We start from the raw sequence: 15,153 nt of genomic DNA, 5'->3' as shown, positions 1-15,153 counted from the left end.
CTGAGGACTACAGCCTGGGAAAGCAGCCTCTCAGACAGCTCTGAGGGACTGTTCTGAAGGGGTTTTTGCTGAAAAAAAATTGGTTGAACATCAAAAGATTACCGCTAATCACAAAAACTAGACATCTCAAGTTAATGATTTTAGAGTTTTTCTATGTAGGGGAAGATGCAAGAGTCTGGGCTCACTGAAGTTATTCCTTCAATATGCATCTTAACTCTCTAGGGCCAGTATCCTGTTTTTCTGCATTCCGAATTCCCCTCAGGGAACACCACTGGGAGCAGCTGCAAGGGCTGATGACTTGGTGGCAGGCAACATTCTTTGTTTACTGAAATGACAGGCGACAATTTTTTTGTCCATAGAGGTAAAATGCAAAATCTCTGAGGCAAGAGATACAGCATATTGTGTTGTTGTCTGTGTCTCTGGCCTCCTCTATGCCTTCAATTCCACTCCTTTTCTCAAGGTCAGTATTCAACGAAATACTTGGCTTCAAAGGTATCACAAGAAATCTTTATGCCAATACCTAGGTGACTTGAACTATTCCTCTTCTTTTCTGCATGAAAGCATTTGAAGCCTGCATTCTTTGAGAGCCTCGCCCCTAGATGATTAAGCCAATTTGTTAATAAAACAGAATACTTAAATTTGAATATCTTATGGCATAAATATAGGACAGATCAACTTTTTAAAAAGAAATATGCTTTTTAAAGAATGTTTGAAATTTTCTCAGTGACAAATACTCTTTGATCTTTGCAGCGGTAGGAACAGTCATCAAAAAGTGAAAGTAGGTTAATCCACATTGCAATAGTTCTCACTTGACTGACTCACTCTTATTCAGTGTGGGTAATGATTACAATTTCACGATAACCCAAATTTTCCACCTCCGAGCTGTGCATTTGTCCTGTTGCTGAACAACAAAATTGCCTCAGGTGACTGTGCCCTGTGCAAGAAATTATTTTCAACAGCCTGAAGCATAACAGAATGTTTTATGTGACAAGTTCAAGAAATGTTTCTTATCAGACATCACAGGAGTCACTTTTACCTCTGTTGCCAATCTGATCTGTCTGGCTTGAATTTTTGTAAAAAAAAAAAAAAAAAAAAAACACAACAACTTTCATCATACTCGCTCTGCTTCTTCCAGATACAGTGTCAAACCAACACATAAATAAAGTTGCTTTCTAAAGCATGAACACCTTAATTTTCACGGCCTCCACTGAATTGTGCCTTAGACATTTACTAGCTCACCTTGGATTATTACACACTTTTGAAGAAATACAGAACCAAACCTTGTCAAAGAGCATAAACTGAACAACTACAATGACAGGTAGCTAAAAATGTCTTTTTGTTAACTCTTGAAAGATACTGTTTGATGCTTGGCAATATTCAGAAATACAGGAGCACAATTTGGAAGAATCATTTAAATAGTGACTCTGCTCTAGAATTATAGAATGCCTTTCTTCAGAAATCTCAGAGTATTTCCAAGTATAAAACTGTCTAGACTCAAATAACAACGGGGCTAACAATTGAGAATTAACAGAGGCCCACAGGCATGTGTGCTGTTTTCTTCGTTTGCAGGCAGGTGAGTTACCTCAGGGACTTTCAACTACATGCAGTGAAAACACAAGGCAGCATCATTTGAAAGAACTCAGCTGAGTTTCTTAAGCTCCCTGTTATGATGGGTGTCAACTAAACTACTTTAATCTTATCAATTCATCATGCATTTTTTCAAATGTATACTGAGAAAATATCTATGAAGGGAGAAATCTGGTTGACCTGGTAGTTTTCATTGTCAAAATTTTCCATAGTGAGTTGGCATGTCAGCTCATGATAGCTAATAGCACACTTCCATGAGTTTTTCTAGAGGAAGGAAAAGTAGGAGAGAAAAAATAATGAAATGAAAAAGGAACAATACAAAAATAAAAGGGAAATGAGTTGGAATGGAAATTGGTACCTATTAAATTTGTGATTATACGTTTGGAAATTTATAAGACAGATTTACCTGGTTTCCTTGATGATTTTCAGATTCAAACTCTGATTTGATTTATTCTCTTTTTTCCCTGTTTCTCACTCTCTGTATTCAACCTTTTTTTTATTACTGACTACATCGAATAAAGTCTACACAGATTTTAAACTTTACGTGCAACCAAAAGTCATAGCAGGCTCCAGGTAGGGAGGCATGAGGCATGCAGGTTATTTGAAGTTTGTGGATGAGCGAAGAAACCTTTCGGTAGCAACCAGTTCAGGCAGAGAAATGGTGGGATATTTCATTAGGTAGATATAAGACAACTTCTAGAGTATCTGATCCCTATATGGGGACTTAAACCTCATCTACCGTATTAGTTTTCCACTGTTATTATAATAAATGACTACACATGTAGTGGCCTAAAGCAACATCCATTTATTATCTGACCATTTTGTAGGTCAGAAGTCCACATATACTGTGGCTCAACTTGGTCGTCTGCTTAGAGTCTCAAAGCCCGAAGTCAAGGTGTTCACAGGCTGTGTTCTTTTCTGGAGACTCTGAGGATAAATCCAGGCTGATTTACATTGTTGGCTGAATTCAGTTCCTTGCTGAGGAACTGAGTCCCCATCCCTTGCTGGCTGTCAGGAGCCTGTCTTTGCTCCTAGGGTATGCCTGCGTTTCTTCTCATGCCTTCCATTGGCATCCTCCAACGATGGCAGGGCGAGTCCTTCCCACACTTCAAATCTCTCTGACTTCCCCTTCTGACACATTCCTCTGAGTGTAGCCAGAGAACGTTCTCTGCTTTTAAGAGCTCATGTGATTAGAATGGGTCAACCCAGATGATCCAGGATAATCTACCCATTTTAAGGTTCAAAACTTTAATTCCATACATAAATTCCCTTTGCTATGCAATGTGACACATTCACAGGTCTCAGGGATTTGGCCAGGGCCATTTCTGGAACACAATCATCCAGCCTACTATATGCACCTTCACAGATTCCCTTGGTTAAACTAGTCATGCAGGTCGACCCGGTTTCCAGGGGAGGGGATATAGACCCCACTACTTCATAGGGGGAATGCCAAGGTCGTATTAAAAATAACATGTGAGGTGTGAGATCTTGTTACAGGCATACTGAAAAATACAGTCTGACACAGGAACGGACCCTACAACGATAGGTAGGTTGGAGCCAGATTCTAGAGGTTTTGGTGCCAAGGGGGAGGTTTGGAATCCATCTGGGAATTGGTGAAAAGTGGTGATTTTTAAGCAGAGAAGTAAGATGGGTACAGACAAGGAGGAGAAGGTGGAGATAGAAAGGATAAGAATTGTAGTCTCCTGAGACTGTCCCATTTAATACGGCCAGGATTTTTATTGTGCTTTGAAGGCAGGCCAAACTGCAAGTGTCATTATCTGAATCAAAAGGATTCCCAGTGATTTTGTGTTACTCTCCCAATGTTGCTTCATAATAGATGTAAAAGTTAATTTGACCCTCTATTCCACAATATGAGTATGCAGAGTACCAGGCACCAGCAGGTACCAGGGTGTATGGAATCAATTTAAGACTTACGTTGTTTTATTCTATCGGAAGGATGATTTTCAATGTTTATCACAGCACTGACTGCACACAACATGAGTACTACTCCCTCGCCCCCATTTAAGCTCTACATTAAAGGGTTTCCGCCCACAGGAAGTTTTGGCTGAAGTGGAAAAATTTTGAATACGTGACATTCTCACACACACCCAGTCTAACTGCAATTTCATGTTTAGAATGAAAGCTTAAAAGTCAATAAGGAAAGGCAGTGGAGTAGGTTACTAGTAAATTCTTCATCAAAGAAAACAGTCCAAAACCCTTCACCGGCAGCATAACCTTTTATTTTTCTTTGTCAAAAAGCTATTTTTTTCCATGCTACAAAAATATACACTTTAACATCACCAACCTATAGCATTGCATCTAAAGACTTTTAAAAGACTCGAAAACAGTAACATGAACTAAAGATACCATGTAGAGACAGATGTTTATCGAAGAACAGATGGAAATAAAGACTGGCAGCTCCTCCTGCCCTCAGATGGGTCTCTGTTCCTCTGGGTGTTCGTGCCACTTCATACAAACTGATTAACTAGAGGATACAGATGCAGGGGGAACAGGAGGCTTTATTTTCTGTTCCATTGAGTTCAAAGAGTGAAAACATCATGATCCAATTACCATTTAATTTCTGAGGTCAAAATGTTAACTCGTAATTTTCAAAGCTGTGTATTTTTGCTGGGATACTTGGTGGCTACAAATACATAGCAACAATATTTAGCCCCAATTGCAGTGCACACAGGAGACAACTTGATTTTTCTCCCATTGCCACCTTCAGAGCTCTGCAGGCTGCCCCCTTCTCCACACCTTACAGACACCCCCCTCTGTCTGTGACACATTCATTCAGGTATTAAAATGCCCAGTCGATTCCAATTTCATTCAAAGCAGACTATGTTTGTGCATTCATTTTCCATCTGCTTTCATCCATAGAATGAAAGAATGTCAGAGACATTCATGCTGGGATAATGGAACACCTGGGTGGACTCTTTAGCATCCCTAACATGGGCAGTGCACTCACTGGCTGACCTCTTCAAATCCTTCCTCCCCCTGGGTACATCTCCTCTACTTACAGCTAAGAACCTGCAGGCAGGACCCTCTAGATGGCTCAAACACCCACAGCATCTTTGTCACACCTAATGTGGATCTACAGTTTCCCTTACTTTGCGGCCCCCTCTCCCCACACGTATCTATTTCAGCCAGCAACCACTTCTCTAGCTAAAAGCAGACACTGATTTAAATCATGCTCCCAAATTCCTGGAGACACACGTCAGGTTCTTCTGAGAGAACCCTCACCAAGCTCTATCCCAGTATCTTTGCAGAGACCGGACTATGAGTGCTAAAGCTTACTCCTTCCCAGTTGGCAGGAAGAAGGCAGATTCTACTTCTTACAGGCACCACATTTCTACACTGTATTCTCTTAGAGCTTCCCTGATTTGGGCCTGAATGTGAGTGGGGATCAGGCCAAACCTCTTCCTTTCCCTGCCCCTGCAAGCAGAAGAGTCAGAGCTCTCCCTTCTCCTAAATCCTCCTTTCAAGGGATCCTCCTCTTGGATTTCTAGAGGTGGTAACAGTCATTGGATCAGTTCTTCTCTCGTTAATAAGTCCTGGATGCATGTATCTAGCAGCTAGATCTTTCTAGAATATGGATAAATTACCACCTATTGTCCTAAGTTAGAGGCTCAGCTGAAATTTCAAGATAGCAAGACAATTCTATTCCATATTCTATTACATATTACCAAGTTTATTTGCACTATGATCTACCTTCAGATACCAATCAAGAATTCTAAATATGGAACTCTAACTTAGGTGCCCACAAGATTTATCAGATATTATCTTTTCTTTAAAAAGGAATTTGTCTGAATAAAAATCTGCTGGCAGATCTTCTTGCCCATGGGTTCCCATTTTCTTCTGCTATTTCTTTATTTGTAACATCAGACTTTAAGAGAGAGAGACAGACAGAGAAGCAGAGGCTCATGGGGGAAAAGTAGGAAAAGTCAAAGAAGAGAATGTTTGTGAATGAGAGAGCCAGAATTTTTAAATGATCATTCTAGCCTGTTACTCTGAATTCTTCATGCCACTTTTCCCCCCAAAGAAAATAAAATAGCAGCTGATGCATGATATTTCCTACTTTTCATGACACGAGCTACATCTTTAAATGGATGTGTGCTTTAGGTGTATTTTGGGAAGAGCATATGTGAATTTATCCTGATAACAGCAGAAATAATATTCTCAGATGCCCTATCATTCTACTCTGAGTATGGCAGGTTGTTCCCAGCTAAGCCTCAACTGGCTTTGAGAGGCAGAGCCTGGCTGACTGCTAATTGGTTGCGATGATGGCCTTCAGGCATTGATTTGCAAAAGTTGATAAGCCTGGGGACAAGGAAACCTTCTAAGATTTTCCAGGTGCCTGGAGATTTTCAAAATACATAAACTGAAGGATAAAAAGCATCAATGTCTCAGCCTAGTGTTTAGGTCAGATCCTCATCAGAGAGGTCCGAATTTCTTAGAGGATTTTCCTAACCAGTTTATAATTCCCTTCAACCTGCTAACCTTGAATCAGACAACATGTTTGCTTTTTAATGGTCTTCTAACACATGTATGATCTACATTCGAGTTGGAAAGGCTATAAATATTTTTTCCTTATCTAGGGCCAAATATCTTGCCTTCTGTGGATAACTACAGGGTATTTAAAACAACAACAACAAAATGTTTATGTACTTGATTATGAGATATAGACAATGGCTTGTTAAAACTTTTATTCTATTAATACTACAATGCTTCTCTACTTGTTTTATGAATTTGGCCTTAAATAAGGAAAACTGAAAGTGTTAAACAGGCATGAGCTGTCGCATTTGTTTTCATCAATGAGCAGTAACACTGATTTCAGGACTTAAAAAACTATAACTAATCCCACGTCTAAGAAGAAAAATCTCTACTTACATTGGACCAATGCTCAAATGAACCAAACGTCCTCAGACCCCACCAACCATAAGATAAAATGAGTGAGAATTAGGTAATATGGAAAATCACCACCCGAATCTCACTACTCTTTAGCCTTTACTTGCCTAAGTGCAGAGCCTCAGCTACCCCATCACCCCCACTCCTACCAATGTCCAGTGTCCTTTTCCCTTGCAATAGCTTCACTATTTTTTTTCAGTGTAGTCTGTTTTTCCTCCAGTGTGGCAAAAAATAAGGTCACTGAGAACTCCCAAGGTTTACATTTTACAGCCCCCACCCCACAGAGAAAGATTAGACCAATGATCTCTTGAGCCAAAGGGAAAAACCTAAAGCCACCGATGTATTGGTCCAGTTAGAGTGGCAACCAATCCCTGGGCCAATGAACTGCAGTCAGGGAGCGAGCCACACTGGACACGGGCTGCTTCTGCTTCTGTGGCAGCCTGGGGATTACGAGAGTGGACAGCATTTCCGTAACAGTGGGGCATCTTTCCTAATGAGAAAATAAGGGCTTAAGTTCTCATCCTTACATTCATTCACCTATTATTTGCCAGACATTTTACTAGATTCTAGGGATGCAACCATGAATAAGCAAGATAGCTCTTGTCTAGCAGAACTTATGTTATATGTTATGGTAGAGAATGATAAACAAGAAACAAAAATTCAGTAAAATAAAGCTATCATGAACACTAAAAAAAAAAAAAAAAAACTCGAGCACCATGCTAAATGGTTTATATGCATTATTCTCCTCTAATTTTCATAAAACTTAGTAGGATCACTTGACAACTGAAGAAAACTGAGGCTTAGCCTGGCAGTGTAACTTATTCCAAGTCAAACAGCTAAGAAAGCACAGATGGGAGTTTTTGAGAGAGGTCTGCTTGACACCAAAATCTGCATCTTTCTAGATTAAATCACACTCTGCTATTCTGATAGTAGACTCATACAGGAACACATAAAAATGACATTCATGGTCAAGGAAAGCTTCTCAGAGGAGCTGAAGTATAAATTGGAACCTTAAGGATGAATATAATTTAGCTCACTAAAGAGGAGGTGGTGTGTTCTAGCAAAAACAACAACATAAGCAAAGAGATGGGAATGAGATGGTCACAGTTGAGGAAGTGAAAGACCTGTAGTGCTGCTGAAACAGAGTAAGGGGAAAATGCTGTCAAAAGAAAACCTAGAGGAGAATTCACACTGGTGCAGGTATCAACAGTTCATTCCTTTTTATTGCTGAGCAGTATTCACTGTATGGATGTACCACAATTTGTTTATCCATTTGACTGTTGATGGGCATTTGGACTATTTCCAGTTTATAAATAAATCCACTATAAACATTTGCATATTCATATATCACTGTATAAACATATCTTTTATTTTTCTTTGGATAAAAACGTAGGAACAGAGTGACTGGATCATATGGTAGTACACGCTTACATTTATAAAAAACTGCCTAATTGTTTTCCAAAGTGGCTATACCATTTTATATTCCTACCAGAAGTGTATGAGGGTTGAAGTTCTTCCATATCTTCCCTGACACTTGCCATGGTCAATCTTCTTAATTTTAGATATTCTAATAAGTATGAGGTAGTATCTCCTTGTGGTTTTAATTTGTGGTTCCCTAAAATATGAAACATCTTTTCATGTTGTTATTTGCCATCTATATATCTTACTAGATGAGGTGTTTTTTCAAATTATTTTCCCATTTTATATTGGGTTGTTTATTTTCTCATTATTGAGTTTTGAGAGTTCTTTAATACTCCATAATTCAAGTTCTTTGTTAGACATATGATTTACAAGTATTTCTCCTATTTTGTGACTTTTCATTCTGCTACCAGTATCTCTTGAAGAGCAGAAGTTCTTAATTTTGATAAAATCTAATTTATCAATGTTTACTTTTGTGAACCATGCTTTTGGTATCATACGTGAAAGTTCTTTGCCTAAACACGCAATGACAAAAATTTTCTCCTAGGCTTTATTTTAGAAGTTTTACAGTTTTAGGTTTTACATTTAGGGCTATGATCCATAACTTTGAATTATATGGAGGTTCAAAGGACCTAGAATAGCCAAAATTAACTTTGAAAAAAAAGAACAAAGTCAGAGTACTACCTCATTCCAAGAGTTATTACACAGTCACAGTAATCAAGAGTGTGATATTGGTCTAAAGAGAGACAAATATACTGATGGAACAGAATAAAGAGTCCAGAAACAGACTCATTCATACATGGTCAACTGATTTTTAACAAAGTTACATAGGCAATTCAGTGGCAAAGGATAATCTTTTCAACAAAGCATGCTGGAAAAATGGGATATTTATATACAAAAATAAATAAATAAATAATGAACTTTGATCCATATTTCATGCCATCCAAAATTGGTTACAATTGCTAACAAATTATTTAAAATAGCTAACAAAAATGTGATTAATAGACTCTTGATTGATATTGTAGAGAAAAGGGAACCCCCCCTACACTGTTGGTAGGCATGTAAATTGGAACAACCACTATGGAGAACAGTATGGAGTTTCCTTAAAAAATTAAAAATAAAACTGCCATATGATCCAGCAATCCCACTCCTGGGCACATATCTGGAGAAAACCATAATTCAAAAATATACATGCACCCCAATATTCATTGCCGCACTATTTACAATACAGTAGCCAAGACATGGAATCAACCTAAATGCCCATCAACAGAGGAATGGATAAAGAAGATATGGTACATATATACAATGGACTATTACTCAGCCATAAAAAAGAATGAAATAATGACATTTTCAGCAACATGGATAGACCTAGAGATTATCATACTAAGTGAATAAGTCAGACAGAGACAAATATTATATGATATCACTCATATGTGGAATCTAAAAAAAATGATGCAAATGAACTTATTTACAAAACAGAAACAGACTCCCAGACTTAGAAAACAAACTTATGGTTACCAAAGGGGAGAGGTCAGGGGGAGGGATAAATTAGGAGGTTCAGATTAACACATACACACTACTATATATAAAATAGATAATCAACAAGGACCAACTGTATAGCACAGGGAACTCTACTCAATATTCTGTAATAACCTATATGGGAAAAGACTCTGAAAATGAATGGACAATGTATATGTATAAATGTACCACTTTGCTGTACACCTGAAACTAACACATTGTAAATTAACTACACCCCAATATGAAATAAAAATAATATTTCCTGAGACTTCCCTGGTGGCACAGTGGTTAATAATCCGCCTGCCAATGTGCCACAACTATTGAGCCTGCACTCTAGAGCCCACGAGCCACAATTACCGAGCCCGCAATCCACAACTACTGAAGCCCACGTGCCGTAGAGCCTGTGCTCCACAACAAGAGAAGCCACCGCAATGAGAAGCCCGCGCACCGCAATGAAGAGTAGCCCCTGCTCGCCTCAACTAGAGGAAGCCCGCGCACAGCAACAAAGACCCAATGCAGCCAAAAATAAATAAATAAATAATTTAAAAAATAATAATAATATTTACTTAAAAAATAAAAATAGCTAACAAGAATGTGATTAATAGAATCTTGATTAATACAACAGACACATTCGTACTACCAATACGTGTCAAGAATAAAACTAGACTTACACAGGAGTAAAAATACCACAAGGGAGAAAAGGTTTCACTAAAATAAGAATATCATATGTATCGTACAGAGATAAAAATAGTAACACAGTAAAGCAAGTGAAAATAGAAAAAGCTTTAAATTAGATCAAAGAGCTTTTATAAAGGAAATGTCATCATTTTACAAAAGAATATTTTCTTATTCCAGTTGTTTTCAAGCTTATTTTTAGTCATGGGAGACTTTATTCAAGGGAAATGTTAATCAGAACCAAAAACAAATAACTCTGGTTGAAGCTAGGGTGAGGAGCCAAAACCACATTAGTTGACTGCTCTTCACCACCGTCTTTCTGTACATACACATAAACATCTATCACTGAGGTCCCTCGAATACTTTAGGTAGACTTCAGTTTGAACATCAGGTTCTTGGTTTGAATGTGGGAGAAAGGTAAGCAGAATTGGGGATCACCGGTATGCACACTGTCAGCTTTATTAGATGTATTAGTTTCCTAAGGCTGTCATATCAAAGTACCTGCAACTGGGTGGCTTAAAGCAACAGGAATGTATTGTCCCCCCCAGTTCCAGGAGGCTAGAAGTCTGCAATCAAGGTGTTGGCAGGGCCAAGGCTCTAGGAGAGGACCCTTTCTTGCCCCTTCCAGCTTCTGGCAGCTCCAGACCTTCCTTGGCTTGTGGCCGCATAATTCTAATCTCTGCCTCCGTGTCATGTGGCACTCTCCTTGTATCCTGACACAGCCATCTCCATACAGAAGCATCACTCACGTTAGGCAAGAGGCCCGCTGCACTCAAGTACGACATCATCTTAACTGTTTGCATCTGCAATAACCCTATTTCTAAATAAGGTCACATTCTGAGGTACTTCACAATGTGACTTCAACATATCTTATGGGGGGGTAGACACAATTCAAACCATAACACTAAATAATTCCAAACTGTTCTTTAAGTTGGTTGTGCCAATATTCACTTCCAATAACCATGTATTAGAATTCACTTTTTCAATATGCTTATCATTATTAGATTTTAAAACTATGTCTAATTTTATGGCTACAAAACAGCATTTCTCTGTTGCATTCTCCTGATTACTAGCAAAACTGAATATCTTTTATAAGTATAATGGGCATTCTGGTTTCCTCTTTTGTAAACTGCTTGCTCATGTCCTTTGTCTATTTTGCTATGGGGTTGTCATTTTTTTATTGATTTGTAGATCTCTATAGTTTTTGTATAGTAATTGTGGTTACATAAATGTCTGCTGTATTTTACATATTTAACAATCAAAACAATATTTAATGCAACCAACTAACTCTATTACCTAAAAAGGCAAAAATGAAAAGTTGAGGATGGAAGACTTATACATAGCATTTGTGGTACACCATCACACACACACATACCCACAGACATCTCCATACTGGTTAATTATTCTCACTCCCAAGGTGAAATTGTTACTCCAGACAAGTAGGAAAGCTTATATGATGCCAGATCCCTAAGCAGAGGACCCATGGAGGGATTTTCCATCTCTTAGAATAAGATTAAGGGGAGAACCAACACAAGCCTCAATAACTAGTTTCAACAATTTCCTCTATTCTTTATATAACACACTATTCTAGAGCTAATGAAACAACCTGACTGTCAACATGCTGGAAAACATCACGTTTTTGAATTAAGGACTGGACCCATTTAAGGAACCACTTGGAAGAAGCCACCAATATGAAATCTGAACTGTGGCAATAGATAAAAGCCAGCTTATCTTTAGAGTATATTCTATTTGCAAACATTTGGGAACAGGACTAAAAGAGAGAAATACAAAGATCTCTAAGAGTACAAGGTGGTTGTCTTCACTTTACGCTCAGTAGGATTTTTGAGATAATGATTGTTAAAGTATAATTTATCCATTCATAAAAGTAGTTTGTGTGTATATATACATATATACAAATAAATATGGAAATATACAAATATTAAAAAGTATATGCCAAGTCACACTACTTTAAGCCAGATATGTTTCTCTCCAGTTTTTTTTAAACATAAATTTTTGTTTGTCTACTTCTTTATTTGGTTGACTAGTATAGAATGAGTCAGGATAAACTGCAGGTTATACTGCAGTAACAAATTAACTCTGATATCTAAGAGTCTTAATACAACAAAGTCTATTTCTCATCAACTCTGAATGTTCGATACAAGAGTACTTTGTTCTACTCCACAAAGTCTGCAGCTGATGGAAACTCATAATTTAAAAAATGTGGTTTCAGAACTCCTTTCAGAGGACAGTAGAAGTAGTAGAAAACCACACAGAGGCTTTTCCGATCATATTTCACGGACAAGAACAAGTCAATGGCCCCATCTCACTGCCAGGGATCAGGGAAGGGTAGTCTCCCTCACGCCCAGGAAGGAGAGAGAACTGGATATTGGTAAGCATTACAATGTATACCGGAGCTAACTTGCTTTGTTTTCTTTTTTATTTTGAAGCAGCAGTGTTTTTCCGTGGTAATAGTTTCTGAGGAATTTGGCCTGACATCTTTTTATCTTACACAACCCAAATTTGTCTCAGAATCGTTAGGAATTTCCATGTGTAATGTTATGTTGGCACTTTTTAATCTAAGCATATTACTTACTAAATTCCTTTCTGGAAAGGATCAGCTTAATATACTAGGGATATAGCTGACAGACACAAGCAGAAAGCAGCCCTGGAAGGTAATAAGCCGGGAGTGTTCCATGGCCCTAACCTGTGTGAGTTTACGTCTTACAGAATTTCCATCCTCAACATTCCAAGTAAACAGGAGTTTCTCAGCCTTGAGATGAGAAAGTAATACATTTTAATTTATTATGAATTTGAACTCTATTCCTCCTCCACTCACATGGTCATTTGCCCTTGATTTTACTTTTCAGTAAATACACAGCCCTGTCTCCTTTCCTGTAAAGAAGAAGCAATGAATCAACCACAAGAAAAAATGAGATAATCCAGAAGATAGATGGGGTGGGAAAAGTCATTTTCACGTTTAATAACATCCACTGTGCATTTTCACACCATTGGGAGGAAAAAAAGAGGATAAGGCTAAAATCAAATTTTAAAAAGAGACCTCACTTTTGATCTGTTCTATAAATTTTGAGAATGTTTGCTTTGCCTTTTGCAAATGAGGAAGTTTTACAGAAATTCCTACCTTTATCATTAGACACAGTGATCTTTGCTCACAGGCCTGCCTAGCATTCTAAGGGATATTTTATTTTAATTTCAATCTGTTTTTTATACATTATTTTCTTTGAGGAGAGAGGAAGATTTAATGTATTAATCATGCATTTATGGGCTTTGTCACCTGAAATTTTTAAATATTCTCAGTTCAAACTAATTGTGTTTGACTTCATGGTCCAGTTCTAATGCCATCCCTACCACACATCTTAGAACTCACTAGAAGAACTCATATGTTCATTCTTCTGTCAATTCGTGGCCATTTGCTAACCGGCCCCTTCAATAAGGACTTCATTACTTTTTTTTTAGTTAACTGGGTATTTGATTTTCCCATCTAATTGATTTTTGACTACCTGGGAACAGAAAGGATGTTTTATTTCATGCTAAGGAAATCCCTGTATTAGTTTCCTATGGCTGCTGTAACAAATTACCACAAACCTGGTGGCTTAAACCATCAGAAATCTATTCTCTCAGAGTTCTGGAGGCCAGAAATCTGAACTCAATTTCACGAGACAAAATCGAAGAAGGGCCTGTCAGCAGGGTCACATTTCGACTGGAGGCTCTAGGAAAGAAATTGTCCCCTGACCCGTCCAGCTTCTGGTGGATATCAGCATCCTTTGACTTGTGGCCATATCACTGCAATCTCTGCCTCTCTGGTCACACTGCCTCCTTCCCTTCTTTGTGTGTCTTATCTTCCTCTGCCTCTCTTGTACCAGGATGCTCATGATGGCATTTAGGACCTACCCACATAATCCAGGATGACCTCTCCATCTCAAGATTCTCATCACATCTGTGAAAACCCATTTTCCAAATATGGTAGCATTTACAGGTAGAAGGAATTAGGACATGGACATATCTTTGGGAGCCTCATAAGTCTACCACATACCCCAAGCCTTGCCCAGCTTGGAGCACAGTACGAACACAGCAGGCACTCAGGAACATCCTGAGAGCGGTATCTGCCTGTCTCTGCCTCTCTGATTGCGATGTTCCTTCTCTCTACTTCTCCTGGGATATTACCTCTTCTGTGGACTGACTTATAGTATTTGCACACCATCAAAGCCAACCTAAAATGGCAGCCTTCATCTTAGGGACTACATAATTTTCCACCTTGGTCTCCACAGACTACTAATTCATTCTCTCAATGGCCTTGTTCCGAAACTCATGAGAGACACTATCTAATCCATCTTTTATATCTCGCGTTCACTACTTGTGAAGGCAGCTTAGACCAGAAGGAAGAGCTCAGAATTACAGATTTTGCAGATTCTCTCTTAAGGAAGTGGGGGTGGGAGATAAAACTGGTACCTTGAATATGGTGGAGACATATGATAGACACTTCTTTAATCTTTGGTATGCAAGACTAACTTCAGTCTACAGGTTTGCTAATCAGAGTTTTAGGACCTAGATTAGAGGAAATTTAGTGAATAATACCCCCTTCTTTTGTTTCCTACACACCACCTTCAGAAATCTGGGAACTCTTTTTTTCTGGGCACATTTTGCCGGGCACCACAAAGATTGAACCTTGGCACTCCTAAGAGATCAGGGCAAGGCACCTGATGTCTAACCCCAGTTTAATCTCTCTCTCTCTATATGATGTCTTTTGGCAAAATACATTCCTTCTAGTTCTGATTTTCTAGCATCGGTAGGGGAACACTGTATCTTAATATGTCATTTCCACCAACTTGAATAACTCCAAACTAATGTAAATATATGCTTTTACATTATTAAGAAATAATATAATTTCCAAATGAATGCATTTTATTGCCTCTCCAAAGGAAATCATATGATACATTGTGAAATCCAATAATAGAAACAGAAACAAGAAAAAAAACCAGAGAAATTCTATTCTGTTGCTGCCAACAGCCTGGAAATCCCCTTTAAGAA

The 15,153-nt window shown here is 38.3% G+C and overlaps 1 protein-coding gene across 1 annotated transcript in view; it reads right to left on the bottom strand.

Annotated features, from left to right (window-relative positions):
- LOC309633177 (uncharacterized protein) overlaps positions 1 to 15,153 on the bottom strand; it is a 102,643-nt gene that overhangs the window by 23,303 nt on the left and 64,187 nt on the right. The window lies entirely within an intron of this gene.

The sequence above is a fragment of the Balaenoptera borealis genome (genome assembly GCF_965194805.1).
Source record: "Balaenoptera borealis genome assembly, chromosome: 8".
NCBI classification, from domain to species: Eukaryota; Metazoa; Chordata; class Mammalia; order Artiodactyla; family Balaenopteridae; genus Balaenoptera; species Balaenoptera borealis.
This window is presented reverse-complemented; position numbering and strand designations above follow the sequence as displayed.